The sequence below is a fragment of the Triturus cristatus genome, chromosome 1_1, assembly GCF_964204655.1.
Source record: "Triturus cristatus chromosome 1_1, aTriCri1.1, whole genome shotgun sequence".
Lineage (NCBI taxonomy): Eukaryota > Metazoa > Chordata > Amphibia > Caudata > Salamandridae > Triturus > Triturus cristatus.
The window spans coordinates 1,120,469,685-1,120,494,498 of NC_140579.1; positions in this window are offsets into that span (position 1 = coordinate 1,120,469,685).

Consider the following 24,814-nt stretch of genomic DNA (forward strand, 5'->3'; position numbering starts at 1 on the left):
CGGGAGACCTGGGGGAATGCTGGGTGGTGGTAAATTTGTGTGAGCCCGGTGATGCCACAACTTTCCCACCCCAAAATTTGTGAAAAAGTGATTTTTTCAGCAAAAATTAAGGTTTGCAGGGGATTCTGGGTAAGGAAACGTTGGGGGATCCACGCAAGCCATACCTCCCTGGAAGCCGCCGGGTGTCTAGTTTTCAGAAATGTGTGGGTTTGGTAGGTTTCCCTAGGTGCCGGCAGAGCTAGGGTTCAAAAACTAGAGCTCGTCACTTTGCCAAAAAAGGGTCATTTTTCACTGCAAAATTGAGGTGTGACCACGTTGCTTTTTGCGCCATTTCCTGTCGCGGGCACTATGCCGACCCGCACAAGTGAGGTACCATTTTTCTCGTAGGACTTTGGGGAACGCGGAGTGGGTGGAAATTTGTGGATCCACGCAGATTCCAGAACTTTCCATCACAGAAATGTGGGGAAAATGTGTTTTTTTTGTCAATTTTTTACGTTTGCAAGAGATTCTGGGTAACAGACCATGGTGGGAGGCAGTCAAGTCACCCCATCCTGGATTCCCCTGGGTGTCTAGTTTTCAAAAATGTATAGGTTTGCTAGGTTTTCCTAGGTGCCGGCAGGGGTAGGGTTCAAAAACTACAGCTCGTCACTTTGCCAAAAAAGGGTCATTTTTCACTGCAAAATTGAGGTGTGACCACGTTGCGTTTTGCGCCGTTTCCTGTCGCGGGCACTATGCCGACCCGCACAAGTGAGGTACCATTTTTCTCGTAGGACTTTGGGGAACGCGGGGAGGGTGGAAATGTGTGGATCCACGCAGATTCCAGAACTTTCCATCACAGAAATGTGGAGAAAATGTGTTTATTTTGTCAATTTTTTTACGTTTGCAAGGGATTCTGGGTAACAGACCATGGTGGGAGGGACTCAAGTCACCCCATCCTGGATTCCCCTGGGTGCCTAGTTTTCAAAAATGTATAGGTTTGCTAGGTTTCCCTAGGTGCCGGCAGGGCTAGGGTTAAAAAACTACAGCTAGTCACTTTGCCAAAAAAGGGTCATTTTTCACAGCAAAATTGAGCTGTGACCACGTTGCGTTTTGCGCTGTTTCCTGTTGCGGGCACTATGCCGACCCTCACAAGTGAGGTACCATTTTTCTCGTAGGACTTTGGGGAACGCGGGGTGGGTGGAAATTTGTGGATCCACGCAGATTCAAGAACTTTCCATCACAGAAATGTGGAGAAAATGTGTTTTTTTTGTCAATTTTTTACGTTTGCAAGGGATTCTGGGTAACAGACCATGGTGGGAGGCACTCAAGTCACCCCATCCTGGATTCCCCTGGGTGTCTAGTTTTCAAAAATGTATAGGTTTGCTAGGTTTCCCTAGGTGCCGGCAGGGCTAGGGTTCAAAAACTACAGCTAGTCACTTTGCCAAAAAAGGGTCATTTTTCACTGCAAAATTGAGGTGTGACCACGTTGCGTTTTGCGCCGTTTCCTGTCGCGGCCACTATGCCGACCCGCACAAGTGAGGTACCATTTTTCTCGTAAGACTTTGGGGAACGTTGGGTGGGTGGAAATTTGTGGATCCACGCAGATTCCAGAACTTTCCATCACAGAAATGTGGTGAAAATGTGGTTTTTTTGTCAATTTTTTACGTTTGCAAGGGATTCTGGGTAACAGACCATGGTGGGAGGCAGTCAAGTCACCCCATCCTGGATTCCCCTGGGTGTCTAGTTTTAAAAAATGTATAGGTTTGCTAGGTTTCCCTAGGTGCCGGCAGGGCTAGGGTTCAAAAACTACAGCTCGTCACTTTGCCAAAAAAGGGTCATTTTTCACTGCAAAATTGAGGTGTGACCACGTTGCGTTTTGCGCCGTTTCCTGTCACGGGCACTATGCCGACCCGCACAAGTGAGGTACCATTTTTCTCGTAGGACTTTGGGGAACACGGGGTGGGTGGAAATTTGTGGATCCACGCAGATTCCAGAACTTTCCATCACAGATATGTGGTGAAAATGTGTTTTTTTTGTAAATTTTTTATGTTTGCAAGGGATTCTGGGTAACAGACCATGGTGGGAGGCAGTCAAGTCACCCCATCCTGGATTCCCCTGGGTGTCTAGTTTTCAAAAATGTATAGGTTTGCTAGGTTTCCCTAGGTGCCGGCAGGGCTAGGGTTCAAAAACTACAGCTCGTCACTTTGCCAAAAAAGGGTCATTTTTCACTGCAATATTGAGGTGTGACCACGTTGCGTTTTGCGCCGTTTCCTGTCACGGGCACTATGCCGACCCGCACAAGTGAGGTACCATTTTTCTCGTAGGACTTTGGGGAATGCGGGGTGGGTGGAAATTTGTGGATCCACGCAGATTCCAGAACTTTCCAACACAGAAATGTGGAGAAAATTTGTTTTTTTTGTCAATTGTTTACGTTTGCAAGGGATTCTGGGTAACAGACCATGGTGGGAGGCACTCAAGTCACCCCATCCTGGATTCCCCTGGGTGTCTAGTTTTCAAAAATGTATAGGTTTGCTAGGTTTCCCTAGGTGCCGGCAGGGCTAGGGTTCAAAAACTACAGCTAGACTCTTCGCAAAAAAAGTTTACATTTTCAGTGTGAAAATGTGGTGTGTTCACCTTAGGTTTTGAGCCACTTACTGTCGCGGGCCTACCCACACAAGTGAGGTACCATTTTTATCGGGAGACTTAGGGTAGTTCAGATTTGAACAGCAACTGTTATTACCTATTTATTTTTGATGCATTTCTCCCTTCCAAATGAAAGACATTGTGTAAAAAAAAAGTCCTTTTGAAAAATGACCAATAATTGTCATGCAAGTATGAGTATTCCCAATTTCGAAAATGTCCACATATGCACTGTTTCTAAACTCTGTAATTTGTTCCCATTTCAGAAATACATAGGTGTCTTTCATACCAATTTTTCCATGTATACATTTTCCCACAATAATTGCTATATACCCGGAACAAAAAAAAAAAACCATTACAAAATGCTGTTCAGTTTTTTACTCTGGGTTCGTTGGGCTCTTGGTGAACCTACAAGTCCTATATATCCTCACAACCAGGAAGGTCCACCGGATGTAACGGTACATTGCTTTCAAAGAGATGTCATAATTCGAAGAAGTTACAGGTGAAAACGTTGACTCAAAAGGCTGCTTTTTTCAACAAATTTTTAATTTTTCCTATATTTACCTGTTAGTCTCTATAAAGAAACCATGATGGATCTACACAAATGACCCCTTGCTGAATTCAGAATTGTGTCTACTTTTCAAAAATGTATAGCTTTCCAGGATTCATTATTGCTTTTTTACCCATTTTTACCATTATCTGGAAGGAGGTTCAAAGCACAAAAAATAGCAAAAATAGGGTATGTCCCAGAAAAATGTCAAAACTGTGTAAAAAATGTTGGATTTCTGACAAAAATCTGTCATTCCCTAAAAGCTGGAGAAATTGTGATTTCAGCCCCACAAACCCTTTTTTGATATCATTTGCAGAGAAAAACCCAGACGCTTTCATTTGCAGCCACTTTTCCCCATTTTTCACAAAAAAAACAAAATGTTGCTGTATTTTGACTAATTTCTGGGAACCCTCTAGGAGAATCCACAAACCCTGGGTACCTTTAGAATCCCCATGATGTTGGAAGAAAAGGACGCAAATATGGCGTGGATACCTAATGTGGTCAAAAAGTTACAGGGGCCTAAGCGCGCACTACCCCAAATAGCCCAAAAAAGGCTTAGCACAGGAGGGGAAAAGGCCTAGCAGCGAAGGGGTTAAGTTAAAGCCATTTGCTTTGCTATACAATACCATTAGCAAAGCAAATGGCTTTAACTTACTCAAAGGCGAGACCTATTGCATTTTCAATGCTTGCTGTTTTCTGCGTTTAGTACATGATAGCATTCCGAGCACCAAATGTGTGTAAAGCCCTTTCAGCAGTTGTGCTATGTTATGTTATGACAATTTATTAAGCGCGCTACTACCCGAAGGTGTCTAGGCGCTCACGGTCTCCAAGAACTGTGTTAGAAAAGCTAATTACTAAAAAGCCATGTTTTAAGCGATTTCCTGAACTCTAACAAGGAGGAGGACTTCCTAAGAGGGAGCGGAAGGGCATTCCACTCCTTGATGGTGTTATAACTGAAACTCCTTCCCCCCCAATTAATCCTTTTAATTCTGGGGGTGAGCATCAGGAAGGCATTTGCTGAGCGAAGCGCTCTGTTAGGAGAGTACCACCGAAAAAGCTCCATCAAAAATCGTGGTCCTTCTCCATTCAGGGCTTTAAAGGCCGTGCAAAGCGCTTTAAATTTAATCCTCTGGCCGACTGGTAGCCAGTGCAGTTCCCGAATGCCTGCACTAATAGACTGAAATTTTGGGATATTCAGGACCAGCCTAGCCGCAGCGTTCTGTACTGCCTGCAGCTTTCTAAGTAAATTGGATTGTATATGAATATATAATCCATTACAATAATCCAATTTAGACAACACCAGGGAAGTCATCACAATTTTTCTGGTGGTAATCGGAATGAAAGGCAGAATTTTTCGTACCATTTTCAGAGTGAGAAATGCGGAAGAGACCACCTTAGAAACCTGAGTCTATATGTTAGTTTATCATCAATGATGATCCCTAAGTTCTTGGCCTTGGCCACAGGTATAGAAGTTATGCCCAAAGTATCTGGCCACCAACCTGGTGACCATTGAGGGGAGAGGTTCCCAAAAAGCACCACCTCAGTTTTACCTGAGTTCAGCTTGAGGCAGTGCCTACCCATCCAGTCATTCAGCGAGGCCATACAAGCATGGAGTTTAGTGGAATAGTTGATGTCTTTATCCACTGCTGAGATGACCGGCGAAAGAGGTTGGACATATATTAAAACCTCTAATCACCGAGGCTAGTTCAGAAACGTAAATATTAAAAAGCGTGGGGCTCAAAGAGGACCCCTGCGGCACCCCACATGACAAAATGAAGGGAGCTAATTTAAAATTACTCAATTGCACAGTTTGTGTTCGATCCGAAAGAAATGACTTTAGGAGGGAAAGGGCCCTTCCTCCTATCCCAATGGTTTTTAGACGTTTGACCAGGATCTTATGGTCCACGGTATCAAATGCCGCGGACAAGTCGAGGAGAACCAGGGCTGCCGACCCCCCACCGACAAGTGTTTTTCGTATCTCCTCAGTGGTTTTTATTCGCGCCGTCTCAGTATTGTGTCCAGCTCTAAAGCCAAACTGACTTTGATCCAAAATTCAGTTTTCCATAATAAAGGTGGAGAGTTCAGTATTTAGCCGTTTTTCAAAAGTTTTAGCAGGAACAGGGAGTCTAGCAATAGGACAGTAGTTAGCAGGATTTGTTTAAATCTAAATTAGCTTTTTTTAAGAGAGGGAGAACGCACGCCCGTTTCCAAATTAAAGGAAAGTGTCCTTGCGATAGCATCTGGTTGAACACTCTAGTAAGTATAGGACTAATAATGTGACTGATGCTTCTGAGAATCCTGGGGGGACAAGGGTCCTCCGGGGATCCTGATTTGGTAGAAGAGAGAAAAGAAGATAATTGGTCGGAGGAGGCCGGGGAAAAATCTACAAAAGTCACTTTATGTGAGGGTGTATGTGGCGTAATCAGAGTGACTGCACTATATGTAGTGAATTGGCCATAAATTTGCTCTACCTTGGACTTAAAAAAGATAGCAAGGTTGTTCCGATTTACTCACATGTTATCAGGTGAGAAATCTTGATTAGAGTTGGCAGAAACGTCCTTGGGTGCTGAGATTAGGTTCTTTATAGTCTTAAAAAGTTCCTTACTGGACGTGCCGGCCCCTTCAATTTGTGTTGTATAAAACTGACTTTTTTCTGCAATTAACTTTTTCCTATAGTCAGCTAATATGGCTTTATATAATTCCTTCTCAACTTTATCATAGCTTTTTCTCCAGCATTTTTCTCGGTATCAGAAAGATGGTAACTGTACTGATTGATTCAATTGAAGGTTGAATACTACATTGAGAATTAATTTTGGGTTCATTCTCGTCACCACCTTATCCTCATTAATTTTTATAAAGAAAGACTGTTGTATTGTTAGGGCCTGAAATTCAATTACCCTACTTAAGGAAGTAACAGCTATTAAAATACTCTTTTTAATGTTGTTTTTATGTGATTTATACATGGCTTCAAACAGTAGTTTCAAAAGACATGCCAATAAAATACTACTGAGTTCTACGTTGGAACAGAAACGGGCCGTGGAAGCTACGTCCTCTCAGCTCTCTCCAGATATCTTTTAATCACTAGGATGGTAAATGATGCATAAGAGAGCTTACTGACCACTAACTGCACTAAGTATTCAACGGTGTTTGTCACAAGCGCTATCTGCTTATCACATCCATTGTTTCTACACCAATTCATATAATACACCCATTTAGCAGGCTAACACTTCCACATTGCTGAAGTCAACAATACTCATATCACTTCCATACATATTTTTGATCGCTTTAGAAGCTGGAATTCTAAGGACCCTAGAGGCCATGCTGTTAACGTCAATGTTTTCATTTGTGGGAGATACAGTGTTCACTTTTCCACTGTTAGTAAATGTGGAAATATTAGTAGTCACATGTTGCTGTTCTGACACAGTCATACATACCATGGCAGTCTGGTCTGCTGTGGTGCCATTAGTATCACACGTATGTGTAAGGTACTGCACTTGTTGATTACTACTGGTGAGGCTGGTGTTGGCTGAAAAGCATAAGCAAATTTCTCACACTCATTAACTGCATTCCTCTGAGACTGGATACCTTTTGGTGAAGTTTTGGCATTTTGAGTTTTGTGTGATTGCATACAGATCTATGCATGTGCATCCCAGGATCAAAAATTCCTTTAAAAACTTCCTGATCCAACTCCCACTGGTGAGATATGCCTGTTTATCTGCTTAACTAGTCTGCTTTTATATTTTGATCTGTTGGTAAGTGATGTGCCAATTACAGTACTCTTAGTAAAGAGCACAACTGCTGATTACTGTTGAATCGTTTGATGTTGGATGAGTTTATGTTGAAAAAAAACTGCAACCCAAACATTGTGCACCTAATTGTCAAAGACAAATCCAAAAATAAAAGTATAACCCAGGTTATTAACAGAGAAGGGAGGTGTGAGCAGAGGACTCAAATGACTTGGCCAGTGTTTGGCGGGTAAACAGGAGTGGTCTTTCCCCAGCAACATAATCTCCATCTTGCAACTGCTGAGTTTCAGCCGGTTGTTGGAATACAACCCCTCAACACAGCAGACTCTTCCGAACTATGGAGAAGGCTGTGCGGAACACATGGGCTATCTCTTTCCTAACAACACTTTAGACTCACTATACCAAAGAACAGGTTGAACCAGGACACATATGCAGTGATATCTTTCCTAGACAACCTGCAGACTTCTCTTAGTGTAAAACATGCGCAATGTGTTTCCTAAGTAATTTGTTAGAAAAAAGAGAGGATTTGAGGCAAAGCACAACCGCACCTATCCCTAGTGAGATTATTTAAAAGTATGGTGCTAATGACCGGAGATCCAAAACCTCTAAATCTCCTGAAGCTCCACGCTTCAAACAACCAAAGCAAAATTCAATGGTCCAGCACCCAAAGAGCAACAGATATTAAACATTTGTTTATGACATAAATAATTGTCGACAGTTCGTATTTCAAAAAACATGGACTTTCAGCAGAGACGATTCTTTTCCTTTTTGATCCTTTATTCAGAAATTTTCTTTCAACATGTTAAAACAGACCATAGCCAACGCGTTTCATCCTCGCGGACTTCTTCAGGGCTATAAACAATACATATATGTACATAAAATTAATATACAATATTTACATGAAGTTTTTCTTTTTATATTACACTTTATACAATTCAAACAATCATAACATCTTATTAAGTAAAATTAGATATAAAAATGAATGTATAGACCATAGTGGTTCGGGGTTCCCAATTCTTTATGATTAAGACAATGAATTAACAATTCCTTTAACATGAAAGAATAAAGCAAAAGTACTCAAAAACTCGTTACTTCCTTTTGCCCATTTCCAGAACATCTCCTATGGGATCATAATCACTCTGCTGAGTTCCAAATTGCAAGAGAGGAACAATTATATATACTATTCCTTGAACATTTCATTTGTTTACAATTCCGTGTATGTTTCACATGAATATATACTGTCATATTGGAGCATCTCAAGAACCTTGGCTAAAATAGAAAAAATAGAAAAAAGGGGTATCAATTCCATCAGCCTTACCATTGAATAGTAGCTTTGTTTTTCTGTGGTCTGTGTTCTTTCCTTACGATTGTGGGTAGTCTAATTGTTGTGTACGTTTTTGCAATATCTATCAAAAAAAAAAATATTTCATTTTTTTAAAAAAAGGTTTTTTTAGGATTTTTTAAGGTGCGCAATATGTATACAGACTTCGTAGTGTTATTCGCAAACGATAATAAAGTTAGGACACAGGGATTTATTTAGACTTAGAAACTTAAATTGACTTTCTAAGTTGCCAATTTCAAAAGGATTTGCATATCCCTACCTGACAGAGTGATCTGGCGATTGGAGAATTCAGTTCCTTATATTTTCCCAGTTCGTTGGGTTAGTCAAAATCCGCCATTCCTCAGTCAGTGAGTATCTATCCGAAAGTAAATAACAAAAAGTATGTTGCTACCCCCATCCATGGTAATCATGCGCCCGGGGTTGTACATATATTTTTTTATTTCTCCCTAGTTTTCCTCTTCTTCTTTTTATCTCTTTTCTATTTCATGCACACAAGCTACTATGTTATTATGTTATTATCTCAATTTTTTTTCTTTAAAAGGACTATTAAGAACTACCTGGGGTATAATGCCACGTATGGGAGAGAATCGGAATATGAACAAATGTCTTCACTCCCCTTGTCAGGTAGGGATATGCAAATCCTTTTGAAATTGGCAACTTAGAAAGTCAATTTAAGTTTCTAAGTCTAAATAAATCCCTGTGTCCTAACTTTATTATCGTTTGCGAATAACACTACGAAGTCTGTATACATATTGCGCACCTTAAAAAATCCTAAAAAAACCTTTTTTTTAAAAAAATGAAATATTTTTTTTTTGATAGATTGATAGATATTGCAAAAACGTACACAACAATTAGACTACCCACAATCGTAAGGAAAGAACACAGACCACAGAAAAACAAAGCTACTATTCAATGGTAAGGCTGATGGAATTGATACCCCTTTTTTCTATTTTTTCTATTTTAGCCAAGGTTCTTGAGATGCTCCAATATGACAGTATATATTCATGTGAAACATACACGGAATTGTAAACAAATGAAATGTTCAAGGAATAGTATATATAATTGTTCCTCTCTTGCAATTTGGAACTCAGCAGAGTGATTATGATCCCATAGGAGATGTTCTGGAAATGGGCAAAAGGAAGTAACGAGTTTTTGAGTACTTTTGCTTTATTCTTTCATGTTAAAGGAATTGTTAATTCATTGTCTTAATCATAAAGAATTGGGAACCCCGAACCACTATGGTCTATACATTCATTTTTATATCTAATTTTACTTAATAAGATGTTATGATTGTTTGAATTGTATATAGTGTAATATAAAAAGAAAAACTTCATGTAAATATTGTATATTAATTTTATGTACATATATGTATTGTTTATAGCCCTGAAGAAGTCCGCGAGGATGAAACGCGTTGGCTATGGTCTGTTTTAACATGTTGAAAGAAAATTTCTGAATAAAGGATCAAAAAGGAAAAGAATCGTCTCTGCTGAAAGTCCATGTTTTTTGAAATACGAACTGTCGACAATTATTTATGTCATAAACAAATGTTTAATATCTGTTGCTCTTTGGGTGCTGGACCATTGAATTTTGCTTTGTTTCCTAAGTAATCCTTGAGGATTTCTGTTACTGTAGAAGACATTCAGTAGTAAGCTGTGTCCCCGTCACCTTTTCAGTTATCTTTGTGTTCTTCCAAAATAGGTTGCAACTGATCAGTAGCGATCACTCCTGTTGGCTAAATGTTATGCTGAAATTTGTGAAGCACATAATGATCGTATTACAGTGAAGAATATCATCTGTGATTGGTTGTGGCTAGACTTATTATTAAGATGATACCTGGCATCTTGCCACGCTAATTGTCTTTTTTCTGTGTTATCACTAAAAAGCATAGATTGAACCCAATGTGCTTGAGGCAGTGGTGCCAAGGTGGTGCACCATGTCTATGTTTTTACACGCTTGACCACTGACAGTAAGTTGGCCTGCACATCTGTACATTTCTAAGCGGTACCCTCCACTAACTGCACTCTCCTTCCTCTTGTTCACATTTCAACTGCCTCTACCTAAGGTGGTGCTAAATCTGCTGATGAAGCTCAAGTCATCTCAGTGTAGGGCAATTGTAATTACTACTTCGGATGACAGCTAACCCTGTATCCTAAAAGTGATTAGAGATTGGGATTTGGAAGGAAACCTTAAGGGAATGATAAGGCATGACTGCTGTTTGGAAGAGACCACACACTTGCTTTCTGCCCTTTGCCCAAAGTACTGTTTTAGGCTCAAGAAACAGGAGCTATATTAGCAATACATATTGACACCACCATCAACTTTCCTGTCTATAAACCGTGCACTAGCATCATTTTATAAATTAACCTTTTATTGCTCACTTCTGAAGGACTAACATCTTTTTTTACTGAGTTACTACCTATCACAAATTATCTAATTGTAATCCCTGTTATCAGACCAAGGGAGCTCTCATTTATAAACAAGCATTTGCAATGCAATAGGTCTCGCATTTGTTAAAGTTAGAGCTATTGGTGTTGAAAATTATAATGTTTTTTACTTTTGCTTCTCAATTTGCAATGGACTGTGATTTGGCGCTGGTGATGGAAAGGCACAGGGAGATGCAGCTCCACACCTGCAACTAAAATATAAAGCATAGCGAAGACTTTTTATTGCATTGTCTCATTTTTTAATGCTTTCTGTATAATGTAAGCAGTTTGACTTAATAAATGTTGTTTTCAGTGTCTGTTGCTATGCTCTTTCTCACACAAGTACCCTTAAAAGTACATTTAATTAGGCTGAGCAGGCAACCTGGAGCCTTCACCCCACAACGTTATCTCGTACGCCCTCTGATTGGATGACTTCTGGTGATATCTCTTCATGATACGACGCTTATGAAGATGCAGCCATGAATCATAAGAAGTGGCAGAACATTCAGAGAGGGGGCAACAATGCCAGTCCTTTAGAAGTCAGAATTTCCGCTAAAAGATCCTCTGTGTGTTCCTTTCTCTTTCGTGTTTTTTTTAGGTCTCGGCTAGCGTAGGCTGAGCAGACATGCGCAGTCTCGCTGGCGAGATTTAATGATTTAGGGTAGCTTTCACTAGCGGGGTTTAAGCCCCGCCCTTCTTTTCCATTGGCTGGTGTCACCGTTTATGCTAAACAGTGGCCAGCCATTGGAAAAGAGCTTCAAGTGACTTACACTTTTCTCTTTTAGAGCCGTCCCAGTTGGACTGGCTTGCCTGACTTCCTGCTGGCGTAAAAGGTTTCTTATCTTTATGGGGCCAAACACATGGCCCCATAAAGATAAGAAACCTTTTAGCAGGCGAGGCTTTCAAACTTTCAAAGGCAGCGATCCTTCATGGGAGGACAAGGCAATGCCGAGCGCTTGTTGAAAAGTGTTCTCTGGGTGACCATTCCGTGTCTTGAGACGTTACGTTACATTATCTTTATTCGGATATGCGTTATCCATAAAAGCACAAACATTACTCATAATCACATGCATAGTCCATCATCATTAAAAAATAGAGAGACTCCAAATTAAAACTAATAAATTAAAAGTTACTAGGTTATCCATGACTTGATATCATCAGCAATGTTAAAGTGACAGTGTGCAAGTGCAAATATTTCACAAAAAAGCAGCTAAAACGGGCAGATCCTTAAATCACAGAGAGGTTACAGTTAGCAGCAATAAATGAAGGTGCAAGTGTGCATAGTACAAAATATAAATACAAACAGTACACAATCCAGAAATGTGTATTGTACAGCCTAATCCAGCAGTCATTAATTCATAGAAAGTCGTGAACGAATGGCCATTTTCAAGAAAGTACACACTCGGTATGTTATATCATCATCTTTAATCTGGAGAATAATTTTGTATGCAGCCTTAAAATCTGTTGTGCCCTGTGCCCTGAAAAACGGTATCAATAACTGCATACTATATTTTTGGTAAAAAGAACAAAAGAACAAAAAGTGTAGCGTAGACTGTTTCCCTAAGTTATCACATGGGTAGACCAAGTTCTCAATATTAGGTTGGTAACCCGTGGGGAAGCACAACAGATACTTTATTGAGCCCGATCTGAGACGAAAAAGAAGACTTTGCTCCCAACGAGTAATATCTCTTAAGAGATAACTAATAGGAGAGCATAATGGGGGTCCACCCTCGCCTGTCATTAAAATATATTGTTTCACAGATACTTTGGCGGATTGCAGGGCATATCTCGCATCCCCATAATGCTGATATAAAACTTTACGAATAATCTTTCCATCAATACCATCTAATTGTTCAGGGTTCTTAAAAATATGCTCTAGATTGACCGCAGTCAAATTTGCCCGTACTTGAGCCAGCCAGGGAATGTCACCGCCATTATCACATTTTAGACAATCTACTAAAATCTCCCTTGTTAATAGGGCTGCAGGGTTTTTCCAAACCTTTAGCCAGAATAAAACAGGGCGTGACCTAATGTAATCTTTCAAGTATGGCATTCTTAACTCGTTATGGCATACAAAGGTGGACGATGAAATTGGTATGCCCAAAAGCCTCCTACAGAATCTATTTTCTCCGGCCTGGACGCTTTTCAAGTTTGTGTGGCCCCAAATTTCAGCCCCATAGGTCATGATTGGTACACATTGTGTCCTATAGATTTTAAGTAGGGACAGTACCACCTCAAATCTTTTCGGTTGGGGGATATTTATTACTGAATTTATGGCTCTTGAAAATTTAGACAATCCATAGGCCAAATGTAGTGTCCAGGACCCATTGTCAAAAAATGTTATACCCAAATAAGGGAAAGTGTGAGTGCATGTCAAAGAATCGGGACCCAGAGTAATAGTATTGATAAAACGTTTCTTAGGGCCACACCACATTAAAAAAGATTTTTTTAAATTTGTGCAAAGATCCAAATTATTCATAAAAGCTGCAAATCCCCTAACTAAAATTCTCAAGGCATTGGGTGTTCTGCCCATTAAAATAGCGTCCTCTGCATATAGTAAGGCGGGCAGTTTGTTACCATTAATTATAGGGACATCAGTGGTTTGGTTAGATAGGGCGTTATGAAGTTCATTAATATATAAAATAAATAAAAGTGGGGCGAGAACGCACCCTTGTCTAACGCCTCTCCCAACCACTATGGTGCCGATTACGATCCGGTAAAAACCGGGTACGAACCGTCGGTCGGAGCGTTTTCTCCGTCCGACTCGTACCCGGTCGTAAAACTTTACAAACATGGAATTACGATTCGCACGGAAACACCATTTCCGTACGAATCGTAAAAAACACCGACCGACGAAAATATACGTACGAATGTGATCCGGGAATGCTGCGACGTGACGTCAGGACGCTTTCAGGCAGCGTTTCACGACCCAGGAACCACGATTCGAACCGACAGCAGTCCGGACGGCAATATTTTCACGGCACCCAAAAAGTGCCGGAAAAGCGAAGTACGTCGCGAAACGACCAGAGTAGGTGGCCCGGTACGTGCCGTACCCCCCCCCACCCCCGTACGTATGCGCCGACCCCCCCCAGCCCCTGTATGGACGCGCCGACCCCCCCAGCCCCCGTATGTACGTGCCGACCCCCCCCAGCCCCCGTACGTTCGAGTCGTACCCCCCCAGCCCCCGTACGTACGAGTCGTACCCCCCCAGCCCCCGTACGTTCGAGTCGTACCCCCCCAGCCGACTGCTGGCTTGGAGACGTCCGCAGCATACCGTCCGTTCGCTGACAGTGACATGACTTGCCTGGCTTCCTCTTGGCTGACATCCGTGATGGTCTGTGGTGAGATCTAACAGTTCTTTTGGTTGGCTGCGTCATGACCATGGATGGAGTCTAACGTGAGAGTTCACGGAGGTGTTGCTGGACCGACTGTCCCTGTTGAACTGCTTGGCTGTGACTGGTACCCTGTTGGTGGGGCAATGTCTCTTCTCGCTCTCCCGCCTGGGGAGGCCCGTCGTCGGGGTTGCTGCGGGACTATAGGAAGGCTGCACTGGAGCCGCTGCTTGTGTGCCGTCTGGGGGCAGCTGCAGGACCGCCGAGGAGCCGTTGCTTGGTCGCACGCACAACCCTCCCGGGTGGATGAGTCTTGGCCAAGACTTGCACTCGCTGCCGCGGTTTCGGTGTAGTCCAGGTTCACAGGTGGTTTCGGGTTCCAGTTAGTCGGCGTGTGTGGCAACGGTTTCGGACTCCAGTCCATCGGTACTCAGGGAGTGGTGCTTGACGCATGTGTTGATGGCTGGCGTGGTGATGGCTGCCAGCCACGTGGTGAGTCGGAATTACAGGTGGCGGTGGCTTGCTGAGAGAGTTCGGATGTCAGGATGGACCTGGGCAGCCACGTGCCTCCGCCTTGCTGATGTTGAGCGTCCGTGGCGGTTTAACACGTAGAGTGTGTTGATCCTCTCTTGCCGGGCTTGGGAGCCACTGCCGACTCCAACTTGAGGCGGTGTGAGGACGGACACTCCGAGCAGACCTTCACCCATGGCATCTGCGGACAGGAGCAGGGATGCCACTTGACTTGGACAGCCGACGCTTGGGGAGTGGCCGTTCACCTGAAGACGCGTTGTGGAGAGACGCGGTTTGCGACTGCTGCGGCTTACATTCGGTTCTCTTGTGAGGCTGTGTCCAGGGACGGTGGTCCGCCTTGGTGGCTGTCAGATGTGTCAGGGTGAGTTCTTGGCTTGCTGTGAGTCCCCGGTCTTCTCTTTTTTCCGGTCTATTCAATCTACCCGTGTCTTCCGGTTTTTCAGGGTGACAGGGCTGTCACTCTTCTTTCTTCGAGGGCGTTGTGCTTGGACCTCGAGGCGGTGCTGGTCGGGCGCCGGCTTCTGCCTTCGCTCCGGCGAGCTCCTTGCTTGCTGGGCGACAGGATGTCCAGTCGCGTGTCGCTGGCGCTGGAGCATCTGTTGCTGTGGCGGCCTGCCACGTGGAGTGTGCGACTCCTCTCTTGCCTGTCGTGGGTCACCGCCGACTCCATCTTGAGGCTGTGTTGAGGAGGACACTGTGTCGCGGACACTGTGTCACTTTCGGGCCGTTGCGGGTGCGACTCCTCTCTTGCCTGTTGTGGGTCACCGCCGACTCCATCTTGAGGCTGGGTTGAGGAGGACCCTGTTGCTTTCAGCCCACTGCAGGGCTTCGCTGGGGCAGTGGAGACCTGGAGGTTCTCCCACCCGTGTTCAGCTGTGTTGCTTTGTGGAGATGTCTGGATCTCCCTGGCACCTGCCTGTGCTGTCGGATTCGCTGGTGTGGTCTTCTGCGCTCTTCGGACCACGTGCGCTCCGTCTTTGCCTTCGGCGCTCCCTTCTGGCACTGGTGTGCCCGTGGTGTGGTAGGCGGTTGTGCCTGTTCTCTGGTGGCGGCGTTAGGTAGCCGCTTGCAGTGCACGCTTTGCACTGGTCTCTGCTCGTGCTGTCGGTGGAGACAGTTCCTTTGAGATGTTGCTGTTCTGGCTGATCGTCCACCCTTACTAGTGGGGCTTGTGTCGCTGTGTCTTTGCTGGAGGTACAGTCAATCAGCCACCGGTGGTGTGCGCTTGGCATCAGTCTCTCTTGCAGCTCAAGGTGTGACAGCTACCTGGGTACTTTGCTGTCTTTGAAGGTGCCCTTGCTGCTCTCACTTGCAGGGTGCAGAGGGTCACTCCATGAGCATTCCTCTTGGAGTGCGTGTCTTGCTGTGCCAGGTGCGGTTTATCTCAGCCACTGGGCATGGGTAGGCTGTCTTCCAGGTGACGGCAGTGTGCTCGCTTGGATATGTTGACTGCCGCTTGGTTAGCCGGATACTGCGGTCAGTACTGACGGTCGGTAGGGTGCCGCGCATCTATGCTTGTCGCAGGTCTGCAGTCATCGGTCGCGGTGGGTGGCGAGCGTGCTGGACTGCTCTTTGGATGTGCTCGTTTGGGACCTCCTGTTCGGATCCCTTCGCAAAGTTTTGTTGCTGATCCTGCTGCGTCTGGCAGGGTAGTGTGTGTCAGGGCCTCCCCTTCAGTCTTTAGTGCTGCTGGGCTGACGGTCGCGGGGTGTAGCTGGCTAACAGTTCTGGCCAGGCGGTGCGTCTGTCCCTCAGCGCGTGGTGTCTGGGTAGCCACGAGGTGGCGCTGCGGTTATCGCGGTGGCTTGCCTTGAACGCTGTAGTCGGTGGGGGCTGGGGGAGCCGGTGTGGTGACTGTTCGTGGCCACCGTGCGGGAGCTGAACATTTTGCGTGGTGCCCTTGGTGCTAAGGTGGAGTGAGCTGCCCTCTCCCCTTGTGTGTGGTCTGGGGCATTCCTTATAGCTTCGCCTTGTTCCACCTTGTCCCTCGGCCGGGGGTGTACTGGTCGCAGCGGACCTGTGGATGTATGTGCATGGATCTCCCTGGTATGATGAGGTTGGCCTGCCACTGGTTTCGCCCTACAGGCTGTTACTTCCTCTCGTGCCCGGTTGAAGTAGCTGCGGTATGCTCTGGACACTGCAGGCTTCTCCTCTTCACTGGCTGTGGCAGCGGCCTCTGGCGACGTTCTGCCACTCGGTAGGCACAGACAGGGAGCTACAGAGACACAGGATGTCCCTCCTTGTACCACTGGCTGGTGCGTGTGTCAGCTCTGTCTGCTTTCAGGTTCAATGTGGCTCTGTGGCCACCAGGTGGCGCTGCAGCCTCTTGACCGGCGGCAGAAAGGAAAACCCTCGCTGTGTTCTGGGAGTTGGCAGAGAAGCTCACTGGCAGGTAGGGAGTGCTGCCGTCTACTTCGTTTTTTTTTTTTGTTTTTTTTGTTTGCTCAGGATTGCCTCTGTGTGTCCTCTCGCAGGCCGTGGCAGGAGGTGTCAGCCTGGTGGGTGCTTGTTGCAGGCTGTTGTGTTGCTTGCTCCTTCCTCTTGGCCTTCAGCGCGTGGGGCTGATCAGTGGCGGTATCCGGCACCGGGTTCAGGCACTCACTGGCAGTTAAGCCCCTGGACCGTACCGGTCGCCTGCAGAACATCGGGGGCGCAGTCGGGGCCTCGCACCTGGGTGAGAGCTTGCTGGCGGTGACGCTCTGAGCCCGGGCGGTGCGGCCTGTACTCCTCCGCGTCCCGGCTCAGTCATGCACGGGCTTTCCCCCAAGGGAAAGCAGCCTTGTGGGTTGAGAGTGCGGTCCGCTGGCGGGTGGCGGCAGTCTTCCAGCAGTCAGGAAGTGCGCCGGGGCATAGTGTGCAACCTAGGGCTTGCGGTGCTGGCAAAGGGATGCTAGGTGGCACAGCATCGAGCTGGGGTCGCCGGTGTGGGTGCTGGCGCGGTGCTTGCGGTGGCGCTGTCTCACACGGCTTATCTGTTTCCCCACTGACCTCTCACAGCTGGGCTGACTGGTGTCCGGGCTGCAGCGGCAGCAGTCCGTCGGCGTCGCGGTGCCGGTACGAGCCTCAGGTGATGTTCATCCACTTCGCCACTGCCTCGGCCGTCGCGCTGGTAATGCGCTTGTGGAAGCCTACCGGCAGACGACGCTGATTCTCCCGGGTTGAGGAGGCGACAGCTGGGTGGCACGCCGGGCTCGCTCCTCGCGGCAGTCGCAGGGAGGCTGTGAACTGCCCGAAAGGGGCGGTGTCGCAATGCAGGCTCTTCTCCCCCCCATGGGGGATGATGCAGCGCCGAGCAGCTGGCATGCGGGGTCCGACCCGCATCGTCGCCATTGTAAAGTCGGGCCTCAGGCCCACATTATGTTAATGACGGAGACGGACACCACGGTCTGTGGTATAGTAACTGGCCACGAGCACGTGCACTCGGGCTCTTTTATTGACGGAGCCACGTCACTCGTGACACCTGTGATGGATGGGTGTGGGGTGCTGTGTGTCCAGCCCTCGAGGGAGTGGCTGGGATTACAGCTTCCTGTGAGACACTAGAACGTGTCTCCCAGGACACTACAGGGCCCAGCACTGTCCGCCGCTATTAATAGTTCCCAGGCGCTGGATGCTGACACATCCCAGCCACTTTGCCCAAAACGCCGCCTTCCCATGCACTCCTAAACCGGCACCTTTCAAATCGATCAAGTCCGGGTTACCCTGGTTTCCAGTTACGAGCACCCAGAAGACCCTCTGCTGAAGGTGGTGGACCCCATGGGGATCCACTCTACTTTCCGGAATAATATAAGAATCAAAATAGAATCTTCTCTGCGCGGACTGTCGCCATGTGTGACTTGCGAACCGCAAGAAGAAGCCGCTCGCAGACTTACGCAAACAGCGGCGAAAAGGAAGTCAGTCCTCTTGGGTATCTCGGCTTTTGGGACCGAAGACTCTTTCTGCAGATACGGCAGGGGCGCCCCTGCTTCCCCGTGAGTCCGTGTTCGCCGGACTAGTGATCGGCGTCCGGCTCCCTGGACCGCACGGAGTTGCCTTTAGATGGTACTGTGCTGGAATTTACAATCGCTTCTTTAAAATGTGGTGTCAGGAAGTCCTCTCGATAAGGCCTGAGAGCGTCCCCGAACTGCCGTCTCTGAATGACAAGTCACATTTTAGACTATCAGTTGTAAGTGCATTGCTAGCTGCGATGCGTGGGCGCTGTGGCCCACCCAGGAGCTGAAGCGGGGTGCCCGGCCCAGAGAGCCTGCCACAGAGAGGTCTTCACTTAGAATGTCAAGGCCCAGCTAGGGACATCATGTGCGCAGCTCGAGCCTTTTTTCAGGGGCGGCCTTAGGCATGTGCAAGCTGTGCACCTGCACAGGGCCACCAAACCCCAGGGGCCACCACGAGGAATCGGATACAATACATATTCGTGGCGGCCCCTGGCAGGGATTTGGCGCATGAACGACTGAGGCGTGCTAAATCTAATGTGATGCACGCTGAATGGTTGTTCTTATACTCTTTTCCTTTCTAACCCAGTCTCGTCTTTGTGTGGGGTCGGCCTTGTTTCGGGCTCTTCTGGTAGGTCTTGTGCTTGTTTAGAACTTTTTTTTCAGGAGAATCGAGCTTGTTTTAATAGTCCAGATCTGGCACCTCCGGAGGCGCGCATGCGCAGTGCCCGTGAGTCCTGCAGCGAAGGGGTTACAGAAGCACCATGCATCACTGGCGGCAGGAGGGGTGGCAGCACCCGTGCCCGGCGTGCAGCGAGCAGCACCGAGACCGGCCGAGGCCATGCACCGGCGTGCCTAGAGACCCTGGGCAAGAAAGGCCGCCTTGCAGAGGATAGCATGCCAGTGTGCAACCTTTGGTGCCAGCTGCGAGGTGAGCAGCCCGAGGGTCAGGGCATGGGGAGGGGGAGTGAGGAGGTCAGCATGTGCCACTGCAGAGTGAACCCGAGGGAAGGTGAGCCATTGGACGAGGGTGTGGGGAGCCCTGGGGAGGAGGGCAGATCAGGCATAGGAATGTATCCCAGCCCGTGGGGGTGAGGAGCCGGGGGCGTGGGGAAGGTTGGGTGAGGATGTTATTGTAGATGGTGTTTGCTTTGGGTCTGGGTGGAGGTAAGCCATGTGAGGTGGCGAGTTGGAGGTATTCTGGTGGTCATGGGAAGGGAGGGCATGATGAATCGTGAGAGAGAGCCTCTCTCTCACGATTCATCTCTGAGAGGGCGCGGGTCGGAGAGGTGGTCACTGTGCGCCAGGGGTAGGGAGTGGTACAGATCGGCGCTGTATGTTGAGGGAAATGTGAGTCAGGAGTGCAGGGGCGGTGTTTACTTGTGGCTGAGGGGAGGCATGGTGACTTTTGGAGGTGTAACTTGGGAGGCACGGTCGTATTGGGGGGAAGAGGAGAGCAGGGTACGAGGTGTTAGACGTAATGTTAAGGATTCATTAAAATGATTACAATTACTTATCAACAATCATGAAAACAGAGTATGAAGCTGATACTTGTGATCTAATGAGTGGATCTGCCTGCACAAATCTTTTAAAACATCGAGTGTTCGAATGTACTTGGCATTTGGATATATCTGTTTATATGGTGTTGAGGCAGACATGAAATGCAAGCACCTATGGATGGACGCCTGGAATAGGATGGCAGTGCCTACCCATGTTAACTCAATCTAATGCCCTTTTGCAGAGACCTTGGTAGGAGACTGGCTTCTTGATCATTTCTTTAATTACATTCCAGTGCTTGTCATGTGACTAGCAGAGAAAACTAGTTTAACTAGTGCTCAGTTTGCAATTGGTGAAGCAGCCTTCTCTGTCCATACTAGGGGCATAGTTACCATTGGTTCAGCAAGTACAGTGGTACTGAGACCCAAAACCCTCAGGGGCCCATTGAACCCTGATAATTGCTATATTTTACTTCCTGAGCAGCAGCCAAAGGGGCCATTTTCCTTGCTTATGCCACGGCCCATGGGGTCGTTGGTACGCTGTGCTAGTGATTCGTACGTCTGCTTGAAAGTTGTCTCCTGACTGGATGTTCCTTGCACATTAATTTTGCTTCAGTGAACCTCTAGTGCCTTTTCATAGCCTTAGGACTCACTGTAATTAATCCTTGTTTAATAGGTGCTCTGTAAAGCGAGCAGAACTGGTTGCTGGTATATGGCACGATACAAGAAACCTTAATTAAATATATTGTATTTTGTCTTTTGACAATGTGGTAAAGTGGACGAGTCTTTGGTTACCTGTAGGCTGTCTTCAGGATCAGTTAGTGACGTACTGAGACAGGTCTCTGTGTGCCATGATTTCAAGGTAGCTTACTCTCTTCCTGCTAAGGTCACTTCCCAAATAGATCATGAACTATTCTCCAGGCTCTACTTTTCTCAGTGGACTGAGAAAACAGACCTTATATGCCAAGTCACATGATCTACCCTATAGTTTTATAACACTCTTCAAATAAACCTTCCATATGTGGCTAGTCCTCACAATGTGTCATACATGTAGTGGAAAGGGTAATTACTATCAATCAGTCAGGGTTTGTAAAGCTCAGCTGCTTCACACATAAGGGTCTCGAGGCGGTGTGGGATTCATGCTGCTGGATCATGCTGCTTGTTGGTTGAACAGCGAGGTCTTGTGGTCCTTCCTGAACTGCTGGAGCGATGGTGAGGCTCTGAGGTGCAGGGGGAGGGTTTTCAGGTCTTCACTGCCAGGTGGGAGAAGTAGCGGCCTCAACTGTTTTATCAGCGGCTGCATTGGGTGGCTGCTAGGGAGATGGTTCTGGAACATATTTTCCTGGTAGGTTGGTGGAAATTCACTTGTTCATTAAGGTATGCTGGTCCTTCATTGTGTAGTCCAGGGAAGACATGGCTTGGCAGTTCGGGCTGGACTGTTCCCATGAGGAACAGGGTCAAGGCTGATTGCATATGGCCATCTCTGTACTGGGGTGAATGTATGAAATTGTTCTGCATTCTGTCCCTCAACTGTTGTTTTTGCAAGAAAATAAAAATGACACATCAAAATCTTTCAGCAGCCGCCACTGCTGATTGTCTTCTTTTTTTCCCTACCCACTGCTAGCCTCGCCCGCTGCATTGCAAGCAAAATGAAGAGAATTCGAGTACACAAATCTGGTTATTCGAAACGAAAGAGAAAGGTGGCTCAGCAGGCTTTCGTAGTGTCACAGGAAGGAGCAATCCTGAACTTTATCACCCAAGGGAAACCTAAAGATGGAGAATCCTCTGGCCAGAGTACTGCTGATGCACTAGGTAAAACAGGCGCTGACGACCATAAAGAAGAACAAAAAAATGATGATGTACATGAGCAGAATGATACTTATGAGCAGACCAATGAAAATGAACAAGGTGACTCTGAAATTGATACAAACATGCAGCAATTACCAACTCAGGATGAGGATTATTACAAAAGACCCTCAGACAGAGAAACTGAAACATCATTCATCGGTCCATCAACATCTGGCATTCTGAAGGAGGTTCAGAGTTTACAGACGGATGATGCTGGTATTGAAAAGGAAGCCAAAGAGCAAGACCATGTTACAGACCCGTGTTCTGAATATGATTTATGTGATTGGAGGGATCCTACTTTGTGGCCGAACTCTCTTACGGACGCGCAACGTGTTTTTCTTGTTGAAAGGGGTCCCTCCAGAGACCCAGATTCTAAAACAAAGTATCCAAGTGATGAGCACTCAAAAAGTAAACGTCGTTTTTCCGTTACCATGTTACTGGTCCTCTAACGCCTTTTCTGGACGTTTTATTAAAACACCTTCCTGAGCTCCGCCCCGCCCGGACCCCCTCTTCCGGGGCCCCCTACCTGCGCTCCCTGCACAGGGCCACCATGAGCCTAGAGCCGCCCCTGCTTTTTTATTACCAGCTCGCCGTATTCCATTGTGTATTATTATATCGCTTTCTTCTAAATATGTTACCCACTGGTATGGCGCTGTGCTGGGGAGAGTTGTCTACATTGTATGAATCTATCAGTCCACTCACTGAAAGCCTCAATGTTGCCCACGTGGGTATCTTTTTCACATTTATGTTAAAAGTAGCACATTCTAGTGGTCGAAAGGTATTATTTAAGGCTAACACTCCCATGAAAATGTGCATGATCTTTTATAGGTATTGAAACAGTTTGTAGGTGTTTGCACCACCCACCAAAACCCCTCGAGGTCATTGTGCAGAGCGGCGCTACACGAGTGTCATAATGTATGGAAGTTTAGAGAAAGGCAGCCAGTGAAAATGGTAATGAGCGAGGGGAGCTGTGTTTATTGGTAAACCTAGGTGTTTCCGCAGAGGTGGAGCTAGCCCCCTCCCTTGAATGTGTTTACACAGATAAGGTATCAATCAGCCTGTTGGCAGCCATGATGAAAAAGCCACTAGCGAAAGTTGTCTGTTTTAGAGATTGCATTTGTTAATTTAAAATCCATTCCACATGTTATCACATTTTTTACAATTCATTAATTCACCTCACCTTTCTGCGCCGTTAAAGTGGTTGTAGAAAATATTGCTCGCACTCCATACTTTTGGGTGAAGTTGTCTTGTTTTAATAATGGTGTTAATATTGTTTGTGTTTCACGTTTAAAACAATCCCTGCAAAAGAAACTGAGTAGTAGTGCGAGTACAGTGAGTTTTCCAAGATCACTCAAAAGGTGAAGTGGAAATTTGGGATTAGATCGTGGACCACAGGCAAAACTGACACATTTCCTCCGAGGCATTTTTTTCCCGCTTTCACTCTGAAGCGAGTGCATTTCCCCAAGTCTGAATAGTATGAGTATCAGCAGCCCGGTGTTTTTGTAAGAAAGAACTGGGCGACTGACCTACATTTTGAGGTGAAACCTGGATGCTGAAGATCACACACCACGCCGTCGATCAGGTGGCAATCACACGTTCTTGACTCTAAACTAACGATCTCCCTCGGGGATCGCAGCTGTAGGTAAGTGTAGTTTGCAGAACTTGCAGTTCCTTACCTGTGCAGCCAACTGACTCTGTCCGGGCCTGGCTTGTCTTGGAAACTTTGTGAGCTGTTCCTGCTACATTGGCAGAGTTTAGCACAGCCTGCTCCCTGCCTCCTCCATGATTCCTACATACTCCATCCCCCGTGGTCGGCCTTCAGCGTTTTAAAGGGACAAATGGCCTTCTTCGTCCACACCAGACTTTTTTGATTTATTTGCGGTTTTGTAGACTGAAACATGAAAGTCTCTGTGGCTCCTTTCTGGTCCAGGCCAGGTAAGAGCAGGTTTTCCAAGGCTGAATTTGGGTACCACGCCCACCCTGGTAACGTAACTCAGTTTAAGCATCTTACAACAAAACTGTAGTGCAGAGTCTTAGAAGACACCCCCCCCCCCAAACTCCCCTTCATTGGACTAATACGTCCTTCCATCATTGCTTTCTTATCCTACAAGGCATCCCTAAAGAAGCGCAGAGGCCAGGCAACCAAGCAAGCCTAACATCCTAGCTGCACCCTGCAGGGTACCTCTGGGCAGACACAAGGCCCTGCTGCTTCCACGTCCTTCCGCCTCAAAGCGATAGCATAAGCCATAGCAGTACTAGTGAGGAGGACTGAAATAAAGCTTGCTTTCGGGACTGAAAACGGCTGATTCTCCTGGGGAGCACCAAGTCTTTCTCGTTCTCTTGTGTTGCCCCTACTTAGTCACTTTGCGATAACTATACTATACTTCTTCTTTATTCGGTTTTACAGGATAGAAAAACCATAAAAGCAACATATCAGTTAAAAACATAGTCTCACAATGTTACAGAATTACTGTAATTAAAGGGAAAAAGGGCAATTCCATACTAAGATTTGTCGTCACTGTCTGTACATTAGATAAAAAGAAAGTCAACCAATTCACAGATAAAAGACTTTTCACAAATTTGTTCTATGTTTAAATATACATTTTAAAAAATTGACGACATAATAGCAGATACATTCAGAATCTAGAAACTGGAGTCGTAACATAGCCGGGGGACAACGCCTAAGGCCCCAGAATTTCAACAGAGGTAATAACCAGAGTTTGCGATAAGCTTTTCATAACTTCTTCATCATGTTCCAAGTTCATAGATCTACATCAGCTGAACATAAAGCTAGCTTTTTTTTATCACCATCAATTTCAGCTGTTAAGTCTTAGAAAACATCATAACACATATATTTTTACCCAGGCTAGCCTTACATAGCCAAATTCTGCCATGCGTATGGCCAGTTGTCAGTGGTGGAAGAGGTAAAATGCTACAGTAATGTGTACTGGCATCCTCATTTTTTTAAACACATATCTTGTTGTGGCTTCCAGGACATCCA